Below are 17,467 nucleotides of genomic sequence, written 5' to 3' on the forward strand. Positions count from 1 at the left end.
CATGTAATTTCACCACTTTCTGAATGTTTGATTGCATTTACTTGAAATCCTTCCACATTGTCCATCTATAATAAACCTGCTTATCAAGTTTTATTTCTATAAATACTCTAATAAATTTATCATTAAACAGCATCCTTATTTGTTAAACATCCTCCTGCTACATCTAAGGGACATTCATTGGCAAACAGTTTGTCTCATACTGGTTGCATATCTAAGAACTTCCTAACTCTCTTTCATTCTAATTTTTCCTCTTCCTTCTTATGCTAGTCATTTTCCTAGCATGAGCTCTATACTCCTCAATGTTTCCTCACTTCTCATTTTATACATTTTCCATAATTGTTTCTTTTCCTGATGAATTTTGCTAGCCATCCATTTTACACTAATTGGCTTTACTTTCTTTTACTTTTACTTTTACTTTTCTTTCTTACTTGAAGTATAATTTTCCATTGCTGTTAACTCCTTAATTTGCTTCTGCACTACTGACTCTTTTCCTTTAAATTCTTCCATCTGAGGTACTGCTTCAGGTTTGTTTCTGAAGCAGTTATAATTGCCTACCTTGTCATTCCACTTAACTTCTTTCTGTATGCATGACTGTTCACTCACCAAATGAAGACCACTGACATTAACTGTAAATAGGGATCTTAGTTGCAGTCAAATTCTGTGATACTATGACCAGATCCAAAACTCTTGTTCTTTTGGTTCTTCCATCGACATGCTGCCTATGATATTTTTCCCTCAGGAATTCAAGAAATTGAGTTGCTTTATTACCATACATATGCTGTTACTTCCATCTATTCCATATTACTATAATTAAAATTTCCCATATAATCATTTACTTCAATGCAACAAGCTACTTTATCTAAATATCATCAATCCTCTCTACATAATCTGGCCTATAGCAAAATCCTGTGATAATGTGGTGCATTGCACTATAACTCTCAAAGATATCAGTGCCATTTCTTTCTAGTTCACTTCCCCGAGGATATAAATTGCCAAGCTATCATGAGTAACACACTATCATTTATTTCCTCTGCTATCCTGTCAAAACATACTACACCCTTTTATTCTTGCAAGGGCATCATTTTCTGTCACCCATGTCACAGTGATATCAATAATCATCAGTCAGGTACAAAGTTTATGGCCACTACAAACTTGTTCTCTTTATTCTTCATACTTATATATAGGAAAAGTAGTGCATTGTTATTATTCCTATTAACCCAATATTTATTATTGTCTCCTCAGTCTATTTTTTTTTTTTATGTGGCTCCTACACATGTTATAAATATATAAAAGAACATGTTAAAGGAACTGCCAGCATGAAACAAGTATTGAACACAAAAAGCCAATAACTGTGCAGAAAATTACCTATTGGTTAGCCATAAAACATAAAAACCAGTAACAAAAAAATGAATTAGAAACTATGAGTTTAATCCACTGAGCCTGTGTAGCTCAGTGGATGTGGCGTTTGCACACCACCGCGCTAGGCCGCACGAAGGAAGTCTTGGTTTCGAGTCTAGTCGGCGACTAGAGGAAATTTTTCTAAGCCTTTTTTCGACCGGTTCCCGAGTTAGTCGATCTCTGGCACGGGCAAGCAGGTTTTTCCTCCCGGAAACTCAGGTTTTTCGTCCTGTAAACTCAAGAAAATCGACCGTAGAACCCACATTATTTCAGACATTAAATATATTGTGTTAGGGTTAGAGACCACGAGATGGCGGCACATTTGAGCCGTCTCTCTTCACTGCGTACCGCTTAATTAGTGATAGCCTTGGGCCATCTGTCTCTGATTGGGTACCAGTGGAGATTGAACTGCCCACTCAGTCTCCAAAAGTTAGATAGGGCTAAATGGCCTCGCCTACTCCCGTATATACGGGAATAAAAAGGCGTTAGCTGATTTTTTTTTTTTTTTTACTATGAGTTTAAAAGAAGTGAAAATAAAGAACAAAAGGAACACACACACACACACAAAATAAAATAAAAAACTATTTACAGCAGAATGCAGTGTGCTGGCCATTTAATGTAAAAAATATTGTCAGATGTAGGACCAAGAAAACCTAGTTTGTCATGAGATTTTGAGATTTATTTATTTAACTAATGGGAAAAAATACAAGAAATTATTGAGCAAAATGATATACAGGCTGACAGTTCAGTGAATCAGTTGATGGCAATATTTGAAGATAAACTGCAGCGACTGTCCTCTGCTTTAGGAATGGCCTCTGTTTCAGGGATTGATGGGTGCCAGCACTGACCCCAGATTAGGAAGTAGTGACTTCTGACTAATACTTCACCTTTTGGGTTCAAATGCCAGCTGTGGTTTATTGAACACTACAAGAAATGAACACACAGTATTTTATGAGATGATATATTAAAAAGAGTTTGATTGAAGAGTATCTGGGAGTTTGATTGGTATGAGAAAAGTGGGAAGCAATTTGTTTTGTTTAATTTCCACAAGGGCAAGATAGGATCTTTAATTTCCACAAGGACAAGATTGTGTTTTATGGCATGTTGGGTAATTCTTATCACTAGAGATTCAGAGAAATGTAATTTAGTTTAGTGTTCATGGAAATTAATAATGGTAACTTTCTTGATTTCAGGAATGTTTTGGATTGTATTGCTTTTCAGGATATCTCGGTGGTGGGATTTTTGTTTTTGCCGGAGTGTTTTTGTTTGTATTCTTTCTTAATGGTGGAAAGTAAGTTATCTGATATGGGATTGTTGCAATCTCGATAATGATCAATTAAGCATGACTTTATGGGATAGATGGTGGAGTCAAATATTCCATCCTGATATATCCTGGTTGGCAGATGTCATAGTAATAAATTGGTTTGAGCTATTATGGTTCTGTGTTTTAGTAAATTTCGTAGTTTGTTGTTGGTGGTATAGACAGTATTTCTAGATACATTTTCAACCAAGAAATTACACTTCTGAAAGAGGTCTCCAATTCTCAACTGTATCCCCAACAACTAATAGATTAGGCTATTTGCTCAGCCCTAAATCACATACCTTCTCAAAAGCAGTATATCAAAATCGCATATATTCTTAAAATTTCATTATGCCTGTAACATTTATAAATTGATAAATGTATCTTCAAATATTTCAGTTATGAAATTCTCTTTATTGCTAGCAACAAACTACAAAATTATTTTATTACAAAATTATTACTATGCTATATATAGTATTGTTTGCAAGTTAAACTGAAACCGGCAGTCGGGATGTAATACCTGTTGTATTGGATCCACCATTTGTTCCATAGTCATACTTAATTGAACATTATCGAGATTGCAATATTCCCATACCAGACTACTTGTTTTCTACCACTAAGAGAAAACACAAATAAAAAACACTTTTTTATGGGACAAATGGTAGATTCAAGTATTACATCCTGGCTGGCAGAGGTCAGCCAGGATGTTTTATTATCAAATCTGTGCACAATAATCCAATGGATTATTGTGCACAGATTTCGTATGGCACAGATATATAGGGAACACTAATACTATGAGATCCCAGTTTGCATCCTAGGCTGTCATTTGTGCCTACAGAGGGTGCCCCATCTAGTTAGGATTCTAGTCTTTCGTTCACTTGTTTCACTTAATTTTGTGTGTGCGTGTTACAAGTCTCATATTGTATACTCCCTGACCATGTCTCAGTGACTGAGACAAAATATTGGAAGAATTAAATATTATTTTTAATCCTTTTTCAGTGCTATTTCATGCCAACAAGCCTCTAACATGAGATATCCTTACATGCAATACAATCCAAACATATATCCCTGAAATCAAGAAGGTAACCATTATTGATTTCCAAGAAAATTACCAAATAACGTTGCTTTGAACTTTTGGCGATAGGAACTACCCAACATGCCATAAATGCAAAACAACTCTATTTACTTTTGTCCACGTGACAGTTAACCAAACGGAATTACTTCCTGCTCCTCTGAAACCAGTCAAATCCCCCTGATACTCTTGAACCAAACTTCTCTTAATGCATCATCTCTTAAAGCTATGTGGCAAGCTCACAGTTAGTTTTTCTTAGTCCTACATCTGACAATGTTTTTTAAACGAAATTGGCCAGCACACGTTGCTGGCTTGCTGTGGAAAAAAAACAAGTTTATTGTTCCTTTTATTCTTTATTTTCACTTCTTTTAAATTCATGGTTAGCTAATTAATTTTTTTGTTTTTCATTCATGCTTTGCAACTTTCTGATAAGTAATTATATGTGCTGTTATTGGTTCTTCATGTTCAAAACTTCTAATTATATACCATCTCAGCTATGATGACGTTCTGGTTCTGTTCCAAGTATTATGCTATCTTTATCTTCAAAAAATGCCCACAAGTATGTCAAAAATGATAATCCTTCTTTAATAAAATAAATCCCATTTAATCGTTTTAGCTTAGTTGTGATAAAGGGGCTACTTCATTACCAGAATAGCTTTGCCTTTCTAGTTTAATATCCATACATTACACTTCTCACAATTGCTTCGTTTGTTCCTCTTACACTACCATTGCTCACTGGGTTTATCCACCTTGCATTCTCACTTCCTTATCTTTCTCTTGTTTCTCTTTCCTTTGCTCCCTTATTCTTAGTGAATTCTTGTTTTTTCTGTTTCCTTGCTTGCTATTCTCTTGCTTCTCTCTCTTCTCTCTCTCTCTCTCTCTCTCTCTCTCTCTCTCTCTTATTCTCCTTACATCTGCTAACCTTATGTCAAGTTTCATCCTCTCTCCATTCATCCTCCTTCACTCCTGTCCATATGGCTAGCCTAGTGGTTATGCGCTTCACAACCATATGCCTGGGGAAGGAGTGTCCTAGGTTCGATTCCCATCGACGATGTGAAGAGCTTAAGGATCTTCCTCAGCATAGCTAAGTTAGCCAGTTTTGGGCATGGACAGCAGGGTTTTCCCCCAGTTTATCTGGGGGTTTTTCATCCCGCAAGCAGGCAAACCAGCTCTGTGAACACACACACAGATACAGTCAGGAATACTTAAGACAATCCCTCTAGCCATAGGTCTGAATTGTCAGCTATGTCGGTCCCGAGTCCGGATTAAAATAGTGGGGATTGAGATGGTGCTTACCTCCCCTTAAAAGGGCTCACGGCCATTGAATCACCATATGAAATGAATGAATGAATGAACACACTCCTCATGATATCTACTTTCTTTCTTTCTCTCTGCCTTTATTTCTCTCTTTCTCTCTCTCTCTCTATGCATCGATTTTGCAGTCGATGACTCTTCATGAACATACTTCTTTCCCTCAATCATACTACTTGTATTTCTTTGCTGATAACCAGTTATTTCCAGTACACTACTTCCATTTATTACTACATTATCATTAAGAACAAAACCTTAAATACTGGTATATCTAAAGTCACCTAGCACTTCCAATTGCTACACTTCATATAAACATATATGTCCCTCACCTGTACATTTTTAATTGAGTTTTCATAGCATAGCAGGCTATGCAATGAATAGTCTATTTTTAGTTAGTTTTATTCTTAACTTATTCAGTCATCATCAGCAATTTACTGATATGTATCATCAAGGGATATACAGGATACTATGACAATATTACATGATTAAGTTTACATTATTATTAATCTCCTATCAACAATTTTCCTTCAAATTAGTCTGCTACTTGTCATCACTCCAATATTGTCATATCTAATATTTCAGTCTTCTAGAGCACTTCTCATTGATTCAGGCCACCTGATCTCGCAGGATCTTTCTCTTGCATTCTTAGCATCAGAATAATGTGGTCCATATAGACGATGAATAAAAGTGGAGATAGTGTGCATCTTTGTCTTACACCTGATTTTACTTCAAGTTGTCTTCTGTATAGGAACTATTACAGCTCTACTCCAATCATCTGGTATTCGACCTCCTTACCAGGTCCTCTGAATTACGCAGTGTAGCCACTACAATACTTTTATACCTCTATATTCAAGCATTTCTGTCAAATATCATCTACTCCAGCTATCTTTCCACATTTCAAGTTTTTGACAACTTTTTCTACTTCAAATAGTGATATATATATATACTCCTGTTCACCTCTTGGAAATTTTCTACTATGATCTTGTCATCACTGCTTGTTTCATATAATAATCTTTTAAAGTATTTACTCCAGATATCTAGGATATCCTTATCTTCAGTTTTCAATTCACCTTTATCATCTTTGATTTCTTTCACATTACTCTTTCCTCCATTTCTGAGTTTTTTCAATAGCCTCCAGAACATTTTGCCACCTTTCTTATATTTATTTTCTCTGAGAGGAGACCTCCACATTACCTTTAAAGGAATGTGGAGAACCGACCAGGGCTTATGACCTAATGTCCAATCCTCACCTTCTCGTGGTGCACCCTGTTGAGTATCTACCTGGATACTGAACGAACGAGGATGGGCTGGCAATTTGGGATTTAGCTGACCAAATTTTATTCCTACTGGTTAAACCAAAATACAAAATGATGGTACAACATGACAAAATTTCATGCCAGCTGGGGTGTCGCCCAGTTAAACAAGGCGCCCTTTGTTTTCGCCAGGGTACCAGGGTGAACAGCGAAAAGTCAGCTACTGGAACAATTCTGAAAACACACCCCAACTCAGCATCACCAGAGTTAAAGATCAGTACTATCAACATAAGAAGCCTGAATGGCAAAGAAATGGAGCTAGCTGAGGATTAGATAAGTACCAGATCGACATAATAGGGGTGACTGAAACAAAAAAGACAAAAACTTGTGAGATCTTTCTGAGCAATAAATACAAAATGTTATATTCAGGCAATGTAGCCATAGTATTCAACACAAAATACGAGGCTCATCTTCTTGCATGGCAGGCAGTCTCAAGTAGAGTGGTGTGGGCAAATATGAGAATGGGGAACTGGACAATGAGACTTATTTGAGCCAATGGTCCCACAGAAGGTTCTACTAAGATAGAAGTGGAGGAATTTTTTGAGGCTCTAGAGAAAGCTACTGAAACAATGAAAAAGGAAAAGTTGGTCCTTGTTGGGGATCTAAATAGCAGAGTAGGAAGTGATTGTCAGACATACAAAAATGTTTTGGGAAAATTTGGAGAAAAGAGCAAAGCTAATAATAATGGCAAATACCTGTTGGATTTCTGCTCAGGACATGAACTGGTTATTACTAACACCATGTTCCAACATAAAAATGTGTACAAATTCACATGGAGAGAAGAGGCAAGGAATAAGAAAAGTCTCATTGACTATGTTATTGTTGATAGTGATGTTTTCTCCCTGGTGCAGGACACCAGAGTGTACAGAGGATTTGAAATTGGAAGGGATCACTATTTAGTCTTGAATAGGATAAAATTGAATTTCATATTGAAAAGAATGACATGTAAGAAAGTTTTAAAGCGAATAAAAGTTGAGCAGCTCTCAGATGTGAACTGTAGACTAACATATACAAAGTTTATTGAAGAAAAGATGAAAGAGTTTGAGAACAGGAACCAAACCTTGGAGATTCAGTGGCAAGCCTTGAAGAAAACCCTGACTGATTCAGCTAGAGAGGCATGTGGTGAAGTTGTCTGCAAGGATAGAAAAATTAGAACTCCATGGTGGACACAGGAAGTTAAAGAGGCAGTGAAGGAAAAGAAGAAAGCATATCAAAAGTTCCTAGCAAATAAGTCAGCTTGTGCTCTTAGAGAATACTGAGACAAATGTAAGAAAGCTAAACACTGTGTAAAACTAGCTAAACAAAAGTCATGGGAGAACATAGAAAATAAATATCAAGAAGGTGGCAAAATATTCTGGAGGTTGTTGAAGAAGCTTAGAAATGGAGGAAAGAGTGCTGTAAAAGGAGTTAGAGATGATAAAGGTGATATGAAAACAGGAGAAAAAGATTTCCTTCAAGTATGGAGTAATTACTTTGAAAATTTACTAAATGAAACAAGCAGTGATGACAGCAACGTGATAAAAAAACACTGACCAGGCATGCAGTCAGGAATACATATCCATACTTGAAGTTGAAAAAGCCATCAAAGGCTTAAAATGTGGAAAGGCAGCAGGAGTAGATGATATTCGACCAGAAATGCTGAAATATGGTGGTATAAAAGTCTTACAGTGGCTGCACTGCATAGTTCAGAATGCCTGGACAGAGGGGTGAATTCTAGACAATTGGAGTAGAGCTCTCATAGTACCCATATATAAAAAGGGAAATAAAACTGAATGTGAGAATTACAGAGGTATATCCCTACTGAGTGTTCCTGATAAGATATATGCAAGTATACTTGAGAAACGGTTGAGAAGAATTGTGGAAGAAAAGCTTGGTGAAGAACAAGCTGAATTCAGGTCAAATAGAGGCTGTCAGGATCAGATCTTCACTTTATGACAAATAGTGGAGAAATCATGGGAATATAACAAAGATCTGTATTTAAGTTTTGTCGATTTGGAAAAGGCATATGACAAGGTGCCAAGAGAGAGAAGCTATTCAATATGCTGCAGTTATATGGAGTAATGGGGCATTATATCAAGCAATACTTAGTCTTTATTTGAGTTGTAATTCAGCAGTTAGAATTGAAGGAAGTACAGGAAGATGGTTTAATGTTAAATCTGGTGTGAGACAAGGATGTACATTATCCCCACTGTTATTCATTATCTATATGGATCACATTATGAAGGAAAGTGGTATTAAACATGATATCAAAATTGGAGATGTTAATGTCAGCTCTTTGCTTTATGCGGACAATGTTATACTTCTAAATAAATCCGCTACAAGTCTGCAAGATTCTCTGAGTAAATTGAATAACTGTTGTAATAGATATGGTATGAAGGTCAGCAATAAAAAGACAATGAAAATAGGCAGAATCATTGAAAATGTCAACTGTGTTGTGAATGGAGAACCTGTGGAACAAGTAAAACATTTCAGCTACTTAGGCACAATTTTTAGTGAGGATGGTAAATTAAATATGGAAATTGACAACAGAATCAACAAAACTGGTATGGTAGGCAGTCAATTGAATAAATTCATATGGAATAAGAGAGAAATTAGTCGGAACACTAAATTAGCTGTATACAAGATAGTGTTCAAACCAGTTTTAACTTATAGATCTGAGAGCTGGGTCAGTAGTAAAACACTTGACCAAAGACTAGAGGCTGCAGATATGAGAGTCCTGAGAAAGATTAAAGGCATGAACAGATGGCATCAATGTCAATATCATATTAAAATCGATTATATTAGGAAAGAACTTGACATTGTCAGCATCCAGGAATGCATTAGCAGAGCTAATCTCAGGTGTTATGGTCACTTAAACAGAATAGGCGTGGAAAGATTAGCCAAACAAGTGTTCTCTTCCACTTTGGCAGGAAAACGACCCAGAAGAAGACCAAGATATAAGTGGATTGATACGGTACAAAGTGCCTTAGACATTAGAAATATAAGATCTGATAATGTTGGAGTCTTGACAAGTAACAGACTGATTTGAAGGAAAATTGTAGAATGCGAAGTTAGTAATGATGTAAATTTTTCATGTAGTACTATCATATCCTGTACATCCCTTGAGGGTACATGTCAGGAATTTGATGATGATGATGCTGATTTCCTAAGTCTTCATATGACTTTTGTTTAGCTACTCTACACACTTAGCTCTCTGACTTACTTTAACTTTGCTCTCTTATGTTTTTCTCTGTATTCTTTTGGATATCTACTGACTTATTTGGTCCGAATTTTTGGGGTACTTTTTTCTTTTCCAGAACTGCTTCTTTGACTTATTGTGTCCACCATAGGGTTCTTACTTTTCTATCCTTACAGACATCTTCACCACATGCCTCACTAGCCGAATCACTCAATGTCCTCTTCAGAGTTTGCCCCTGAGACTCCTAGTTTTGATTTTTGTTTTCAAAACTGCTTTAAATTTTCTTCAATGATGTTTGTACAGTGAAGTCTTTACACTTTACCTGTGAAGACTACTTAACTTTAATTCTTTTTAAAACTTTCTTACTTGTTGTTCTTTTCAGTGATATTCATTTTTAGTTGACCATTTCTAATTAATGACCATTACTTTGAAATTAATTAATTTCTAAGTAATGGTCAATTACTTATTTCTAAGTAATTGACCATTACTTAGAAATAAGTAATTGTCAATTCCAAGTTCAAATCCTCTGAATACATTCTTCTATACTGAACCAGCATGAAGATATCACTATCAACAACAACATAGTCAATGAGGCTTTTCTTATTTCTTGTGTCTTCTCTCCATGTGAATTTGTGTACATCTTTATGTTGGAACATGTTGTTAGTAATGTATAGTCCATATCCTGAACAGAAATCACAAATACCTACTATTATTATTAGTTTTGCCTTTTTCTCCAAATTTTCCCAAAATGTTCCTATACGCCTTTTGGGATTAATTTCTTACTCTGCTATATAGATCCAGAACAAGGGCCACTTTTTCCAGGCTTTAGAACAGACTTCTTTGTCAGCAGCCTGTTCTAATGACTCAAAAAAAAAAAAAAAAAAAAAAAAATCTTCCACTTCTTCTTTAGAAGGACCTTCTATGGGAACATAAGCATAAATAAGTTTCACTGTCCTTTTCCCCATTTTTGTCTCCATTTTGAAGTGTGCCCACATCACTCTACTTCAAACAGAGGTCAATTTTGTCCTCTCTCAACACGGAATTGAAAATCCAAGCCATAGGATCCATTGGGAAAAGTCTAAACTTTTACGTAGATCTTTATATAAACATGAACGTTTATATAAAGAAAGTTCTGAAGCCCTACTACACAGGCCAAGTTTAAACCGCAATGATGTTCTTACTATTCCTGAAGTATGGTAAATTGTCATACAAAATTGTGCAAAATAATTATTATTAGGTTTTTTTTTTTTTTTTTTTTTTTTTTTTTTTTTTTTTTTAACTTCTGTAACACGTTTAATGAGATTCTATTGTAATCATGTGCCCTAACTGTATGTTATTCCTATTATTGTTTAAACTACTGTACTGATGATGTCCTAAGATACTTAGGATGAAATATTTACAATTAAATAATTTTCACTGTGGTTAATATGTGTGTTTCTTTTAATTATTTTGTATTTTTGGGAGCCCATATATACGGGGGTGGTTCTAGAGGTATATGGTTTTAGTCTGTTAGTAATCTCCTGTATCAAACTAGTAATCGACAAGTTTGATCAATTAAAGAACTTGACGTCCAAACCAACACTGTAGTTAACCTTTCTTCAATCATCTTGAAGCCTGAAACAGTCAACACTCTGTCACGAGGTCACAACTTTGCCATTGCTCCTAGGAAATTACCGGCCGATGAATTAATGATCCAGATTGAACGGGGATTCACCACCTTCCACACCACATCGCAACGATATTAGATTGGATGTAGCCTGTGCTCTCACAAAAGCAAAACCACCAAAAATCAACATATCCATTAATGAATACAAGTCTCTACAGGAATTGAAGAAAAACAAAAGAAATAGTTATCACCAAAGCAGATAAGGGGAATGCCACTGTGGTACTCACTCATAATGACTACACAGGTAAGCTTAAGGCTTTACTATTAGATCAAGCTACTTACCTTCCCATTGAATACAATCCCACCAACTCACAAATTAGAAAACTCCATAGGCTCCTTAAGAAGGTCACTTCTTGGCCTATGGAGATTACTAACAGACTAAAACCATATAACTCTAGACCCCCCCCCCAGTATATATGGGCTCCAAAAATACATAAAGAAAATGTGCCATTACGTCCCATAGTGGATGGCATTGATTTCCCCATTAGCTAAATATTTAGCCAAAGTGCTCTCACACTATACTGGCAACACACCATCACACATAAAAAACTCAGCCCACTTCAAAGCCAGTATAGAAAACCTTACACTCCAACATAATGATCAGTTTTGACGTCTCCTCCTTATTCATTAATGCCCCCCCCCCTCAAAGAAATCTTAGAGCTAATCCAACCAAAATTTCCTCCCGATATCTCAGCCCTATTTCAGTTCACAATGAACTCAGGCTATTTCGTTTGGCAGGAAAAATTCTACAAACAGGTAGAGGGGACAGCCATGGGTTCACCACTTTCCCCACCCTTGGCCAACTTCTTTATGGACACTTTTGAAGAGAAAGCCTTAAACTCTGCCCCACAAAACCTACCATATGGCTTCGCTACGTTGATGATGTGTTCGCTATTTGGCCACGTGGCCCAGATACACTCCTCTTTTTCTTAACAGACTTAAACAACCAATACCCTAGAATCAAGTTCACCCTGGAAAAAGAGAAAAACAATAGCCTCCCCCTTCCCAGACACACTAGTCACCTGCCAACCTGATGAAACCTTGGTTTTCTCAATTTATAGAAAACCCACCCATACAGGCAGATACAATCTCCAACCCCCCCCCCCCCCCTCACAACGATATGGAGTTATTAAGACACTATTCAACAGGGCAAAACTAATCTGTTCAAATGACCAAGCCCTAACTACTGAACTAAATCACATCCTTAACACTTTCTCAGCCAATGGCTACCCCCTCCCCCCCCCCCCAAAAAAAATCCAAAGAATACTAAAACCAGTTATCCACAAAAAAGATTACTCTAAATCTATCACCATTCCCTACATCCGAGGCACCTCAAAAAAAATCAACAAAATCCTAAAAAAACATGACAAACTCTTGTTACTGACCATATAGAAAATTTGCATCCCTTTTCTGTTCCACTAAAGACTAATCACTTCCCCTAGACCTACCTGATGTATACCAGGTCCCTTGCAGCTGTAAATTGCCCTACTTTGGCTAAACAGGCAGGACAGCAAATATCAGAATCTCAGAACACAAGGACTACATCTGATTTCACCAGTACAGCCACTCTGGGCTTGCAGACCATGCTCTGGATACTCGCCACAGAATAAGGTGGAAGAAAGCCACAGTAATACACCACAGCAAGTTCAAATATGAAAGACTATTCATGGAATCAGCCTCAGTTCTTAGGAACATGCCAAAACTTAACAAATTTGGATGCATGAGACTGCCCCAAATTTGGGAAACATATATATCAGAAGAACTTCAGCCCAAAGGCCAAGAACACACAATATAGCCCACCAGGGGGTACCCTCAGGACTTTAGGAAAACAGTAGCTTCCTCGCTTTGTTTCTCATTTGCACGTGCACTTGTCTTTATCTTAAGTTCCCATGAAGATGGCAACACGATGTTGTTGAAATATCGAAAAGCATATATTAAAGTTGATTTAATTTATATTTCTAGTGTACGCTGTCAATTCCTTAATTATTTAGTTATCATTCTTAACTATGTGTTATAAAGTGAAAATTTGATCTTGACAGCTTCTATTTCACCTGAACCCAGCTTGTTCCTTTCCAGATTTCTCTTCCACAATTTTTCTCAGCTTCTTCTCAAGAATGCTTGCATAAATTTTACATAGAACATTTTTTAACTACCATAGAAATAAAACAACATATAGTCTTACATTAGAAGATTCTGTTTCAATTTTTATTGAAATGGTCTCTGAGGTGATAATGTTTTAGTTCTTTATCTTTTAAGTTTGTAAAAGATATACATTTCAGCTGTTGTATCTGTTGTTCTTCCCTGCAGGTTTCTGTACATTTAATGATCTAATAAACAAACATGGTTTACCAGTAAATTCCATGTTTATCTTCAATCCTTTCAAATTCTGTTTATCAAAGATTGAGTCAAAAATCTCAATCCCATTTCTCATAAAGCAGTGCATTTTGATAAATATATTGACACTCTTATTATAGCTACTAATGATCATATCAGCGACCTCCTGCAAAACATAAAATCATGGAACAATGGTTAATATGAATTGTCAGAATGAATACATGATAAATATATTTTCCTTAACCTTAAGTATCCCCTTAACTTAATTTACGTCGCCAGAAAAAAATAGCCTCTTGGCTCTTTATTGTATGAATACATAATGTCAATGGTTTTCTTAATTTCACATAAGCAAACTTAATAATAAACTAAATGGTCAGCAGAGATCTAAATTTAAAATGATGCATAGTAAAAATTTACAGATAGAGATAAGTAGGTGTGTGTACCACTATATAGAATCTTTAATAAATTTAGTTTAATCCTTTATCCAAGTGTGAGCAAACAAAGTTTGCACCTGAAAATATCTTCAGGACTGGGGTAAGGTAGTACAACACTGGGAAACTCGTAGCAAAGGTGGAGCAAGATACCATCACTCCTATCCCAGTATCTCCCAAAAACTTTGTTTGCTCACACTTGGATAAAGGATTAAACTAAATTTATTATAGTCTAACCAAGTGAAAAATAAACTTTCAATATATAGAACCTTCTTCAGACTACACTTGTACCTATGTTTAATTTCCTGGTTTCTCTTGTGATGATGGAACTCTGCTGAAGATCCAGAGATGAGTAACTGAAACAATGTCAGGCCTCTAGAATGTTGGTTATGGAGAAGGGTCAAGGAAATGTAAATTATTATTATTATTATCAGCAAACCTCCATGGAGTCAAGAGACTCATCATAGAAGTCTCTTGAGAAATAACATCTCTGCAGGCCTGGTTGACTGAGTGGTTAGCATATCCACTCTCCAGTTGCAGGTTTGAATCCCTCTGTGGGCATGAATATTTGTGATTGACTGTGAAAATACTAGTGGTGGTGGGCAGTAGATGGCATTGGTGTAGATGATGCGGTTCGCTGTAGTTGGTGGATTGAGTGATGGAGAGTTGTAGAGTAGGTGCCCTCCCTCGATGAGTCTTTGGACCCCTTGGAGGTGGTCACGTAATAATTCAGCTCAACATTCAAAAGAAGAAGAACAAAAAAATCCAATGTCAGAAGAACTGAAAATTAGAACCAACAATATAAGGAGTATTAATGGAAAGGAAATTGAAATTGCAGAACTAGAAAAGTACCACATCAACATGACATTACTGACACAAAGAAGACAATATTCTGTCCAGTTTTGTTTGTAATTATTTAGTTTTTCTTCTATTGATTTTATTTTTAGTTCTTTTAAAATATCTTCATTCCTTTTTTTTTTTCTAATAATGTATATTTTGCAGTTCTTCTCATGAATCATTTCACCTGTTTTTATTCTTTGTTTGCTGAAGTTTAATGAAGAAAGTTGAACTCATTACAAAACAGTCTGGTGTCAACAATAGCTCTGAAATTCCGAAAGGAACACCTCTCTTTTGCAATCATCAGCATATACCAACCATTAACTTCAGACTACATCAAATCTTTGACACAACACTATCATAATAAGACGCTACTTTTCTAGAAAATACTGACCAATGATAACTCCCATAAAATCAGACCTTAGCCCACATCATGCAGAACAAGTAATTACATTATTGCAGTTAAGCAACTCAGCAATTCTGTCTCGGACTGATTAAACAAAAACTTTCAGAGAATTTAAAGAATCTAACTTCCTATGCAGTCCAAAAGAGGACTTTGTGCTCCCATAATTTATCACTTAGCAAGAATAATGCCTCATCTTATTAAACTACACATATGTAGCAAAAATTATTTTATTCTACTGATAAAACTGCTCATTATTCATCATCATCAAAATACTAATTACAGATAAATACCATACTGGTCTGTCCCAGTCTCATTAGTTATTTATCTAATATCCTCTTTTGAGGTCTACCCAGCCTTCTCTTTCGATTTGGTTTATATTTTATTAATTGTTTAGGATATTAGATGTTAGCCATATTCTACCCATTTTTGTTTGGAATTGTTGTTTTTCTTCTATTGATTTTATTTTTAGTTCTTTTAATATATCTTTATTCCTTTTTTGTCTAATAGTATGTATTTTGCAGTTCTTCTCATGAATCTCATTTCACTTGTTTTTATTCTTTGTTTATCTTGTTTGTTTATTTCCCAAATTTCGCTGTCACGTAATGTAGGCACTGCTAAAGAATTATATTTTCAAGCGTGTTTCTTTTTGTACACTATTTGTATTGAGTGTTCTATTTATCCGGCCTATGATCTGTAAAAATTTTTGAAGTTTTCAATTTTGTCTTTTTCTCCTTCACATGATATTTTGCATTCAAGATAATTGAAAATATTTATCTGCTCTATTATTTTATTAACCGTGGAATACATTGCCCGATAGTAGTGAGAGCACAAATGGTCATTGAGTTCGAGTGGTATGATAGACTGTGTGTTTTCTAGGATGGGTGTCCAGTGATGAGTCTGACTCCCAATTATATATTTGGTTTAATACTTTATCCAAGTGTAAGCAAACAAGGTTTGCATCTGAAGTATTTTCAGGACTGGGGCAACTTGTGGCAAAGGTGGTATAAGTTCTCATCACCTGCCTTAGTATCCCATAATGCAAAACACATCTCCTTGTGGACATGTATAATGCTATGCATTAAGGGAAGGATCACTATCTAGACCGGTTTTGACCTTCATTGAGGTCTCATCGCCAGACCCAGAGGTGATGATACTAAGGTGGAAGTAATGGAGAAGTCATATTTCCATATGCCAGTTGCCAGAAGATATCACATCTTATTATTAAAATTCTCTGGATTAGAGATAAGCTGATGGAAGTTTTTTCACTTAGCTATGCTACCAATTATATATTTGACTCCACGGAGGCCTGAATCATAATAATAATAACTGTTTTACTTTTAACCTTGGTTTGTCCACATAATGCCATTGTTTTAGTTTTATCTATGGATATTTTCATTCCAAACTGTTCTACTATAATGTTTAAATTATCTGATCATCTGTAAATAATAGCATATTTATTTTGTTATTCCAGTAAATTTCTACACCTGGATTGTTTAAGGTGTTCCACTGTATTAATATTTCATTGATATAAATATTGCAAAGCAGAGATGGAGGGCATCCCTCTCTTACTTCTTGATTTATAGATTGTTTTTCAGACAATTTTGTCATTTTTTTTTCATTATCTATGTATATGTTCAATATTGCATGTAATGCATCTATCAGTATATATCTTTTTTTACTTTGTCAAAAGCTTTTTCTCAATCTATGAACAAAAGATGAGTTTTTAAATTAAATTTCTACTTTTCTCTATAGGTAGTTTTAAACAAAAAGCTGCATCCATTATAGAGTGTCCTTTTCTATATCCACTTGGACATTCTAATAATATTTTTTCACTGTAAAATTTCATTTTTTCATTAAGTATTCTACTATATATTTTACCTTATGACAAATGAGAAATTATGGGAATATGACAAGAATCTGTATGTGAGTTTTGTAGATCTGGAAAAGGCATATGTCAAGGTGCCCAGAGAAAAGCTTTTCAGAACTCTACAATTATATAAGGAAAATGGAATATTATACAGAACAGTACATAGTCTGTATTTAAGTTGTAAGTTAACAGTTAGAATTGAAGGAAATACAGGAAGATGGTTTGATGTAAAATGAGGGGTAAGACAAGGATGTACATTATCTCCACTCTTATTCATCATCTATATGGATCACATTATGAAAGAAAGTGGCATTAAACTAGATATTAGGATTGGAGATATCAAACTTAGCCCTT

General features: G+C 35.5%; 1 protein-coding gene across 5 annotated transcripts in view; it reads left to right on the top strand.

Annotated features, from left to right (window-relative positions):
- Bili (FERM domain-containing protein 8 Bili) overlaps positions 1-17,467 on the top strand; it is a 360,304-nt gene that overhangs the window by 36,566 nt on the left and 306,271 nt on the right. The window lies entirely within an intron of this gene.

Source organism: Typopeltis vanoorti, chromosome 10 (genome assembly GCF_054136105.1).
Source record: "Typopeltis vanoorti isolate ZY-2024b chromosome 10, IOZ_Tvanoo_1.0, whole genome shotgun sequence".
Classification (NCBI taxonomy): domain Eukaryota; kingdom Metazoa; phylum Arthropoda; class Arachnida; order Uropygi; family Thelyphonidae; genus Typopeltis; species Typopeltis vanoorti.